Raw genomic sequence first — 2,125 nt, 5'->3', positions numbered from 1 at the left:
CTTATTTTAATAACAACTGAAGGTAACATAGATACTTTATGATATAGAATTTAAATCTATGCCTGAGAAGCACACACTGTTGCCCCTTTAAATCGTGGCTCAATCAAACCATCTTGTTTTTAAACGAAGAAAAGACGACAGGCATCATTTTTTTTTGGTGATGCTCCTATTTTTGGTTCTCTGACATTCAGGTTAAGACCCACAGTTAAAAGAGTGGCAGATGAGGTCCAAACACAGACCCGGGTCTTTTCAGTTGCAGCACCCAGACTAGAAACCAGGTTTCTCAGAACACATGCTCCATCACTGACCTGGGTCTTTTTAAATCTAGAAACCTTTTTTATTCAGGCAGGGTTTTAATACCTAATGTTTTATTTATTTGCATTGTTTGTCAGTAATTCCTCTCAGTAAGTACATTAAAAACAGTAAGTGTGACCAGATTCTGTTTGAGCTGCTTTAGGTTTCATTTACTCAGAATCACCACCCATTTCCTGAGTCATTCTGCAGCTCACATTCTTTTCACTGTCTGCTGCACTCTGCAGCAAAGAAGCTTTTGATTTCCTCACTGAGGCTCAGTCAGCAGCCCCTCAGCACCGGGGAGGACTGCAGAACACAACAAGGGGATCTTGTCTTGAAGCTGGTGAGTATTATTTGTTATTCTTGTGCTTTGGGTCAGGGAGGATAAAGAGAAAGCCTGTCTGCTAACAAGAGTTGTCAGCATCCGATGCAGCTAAATCAACAAGCAAACCGTTTAAAATGACAAAATAAAGCTTCCTGTTTTTTTTTGTCAAACCATCTGCATTTAAAACAACAAATAAACAAAAACATCACAGTGTGTTACAGGTTTATATTACCATGATGCTGAAGAGCACAGAGAGTAGCAGAGAGCACATTCTTCCTTTTTGGACTGAACTTTTGTCTTGTGGTGGTTCTGCTGTGGGAAAAAATTACAATACCTGAAACGATTAAAATCATGTTAGACAAAAGAAAAAACCCACAAACCACACCCTGAACTATGGAGCCTTGTTTAATAAATGATAAAATCAAGTAAATGAAATAAGTTAAAGGGCTTGCATTTCTTGCTCTTAGATTTTTTACTTTCATTTCTTGTGATTAGTAGCCTACTTCTTTTTTTAATAGAGCTGAACCATATTTCTCATCCTAAGAATTTCTTTACTTAGTTGACTTGTGTTAACCTCCATATGACAGTAATCCAATTCTGAATCCTTCTTGATGTAATGGATCACTTGCTGCCTGTTTTGACTTGTTTCTCCATAACTGTCTTCAAATAACCTGACTGAACTGAAGGTAATTTTAAAAATGCCTCACCAATCGTCTCGTAATTTTGTGTTTGCTGAAGTCGCTTGGTCACAGATTGGCAGCCATCTTGAACGGGACTGAATCCAAAAAGCTAATCTGCAGTAGATACTGTACACATTCAGTTATCAGTGTACATTGCATTGGCAATCACAATCACTATTGTGATTCCCATCCAAGTCATCTCAACTTTGCCATGCTTCTCCTCCTGCATACTTTGTCCTAGAGCTGCCATTGTAATTTATATCTGTAAAGCCCCTGTCCCAAATGATGGCTATGCCTTTTGGTGCCTGTAAAACTTATAGTTTTTGAAATATTAATGTTTAATAAACTATAATGACAGTCAATGGAGCCTTGTATTGGTCCAATACTGCCCCCTGCTGCATCTACACAATATGGTACTGCACCATAGTTTTATAATATTTAAACTCAGTACTTCAGTGATTACAATATTAATATGATTGTATTTTAATAAATAAAACTGTAATACTGTCTTTATGTTGTCCTATTGCTGTAATATATTGCACTTAAGTGTCAATAATTACATTGGCAAGGTAAACTTTTTCTGTATACATTGTCCTCTGCCACATCTCCTATAGTCTCATGATGAGCACTGTGGGCTTTCATGTGGGAGATCAGGGTTCAAATCCAGCTAGTGCAACTTTAACAAGAAATCTCTTCAAACTTCATATTGTAACACAATTACCTTAATTGCAAACACCTGCTAACGTGACAGGCACAAGCTGGTATAGAAAACACATTTGAACTTGGACAAAGTTCATTCTGCAAGTCCAATGCTGCAGGCAAAGCC

Source organism: Austrofundulus limnaeus, unplaced genomic scaffold (assembly GCF_001266775.1).
Source record: "Austrofundulus limnaeus strain Quisiro unplaced genomic scaffold, Austrofundulus_limnaeus-1.0 Scaffold609, whole genome shotgun sequence".
Classification (NCBI taxonomy): Eukaryota; Metazoa; Chordata; class Actinopteri; order Cyprinodontiformes; family Rivulidae; genus Austrofundulus; species Austrofundulus limnaeus.
The sequence above is the reverse complement of the archived record's forward strand: the minus strand, read 5'-3'. Positions refer to the sequence as shown.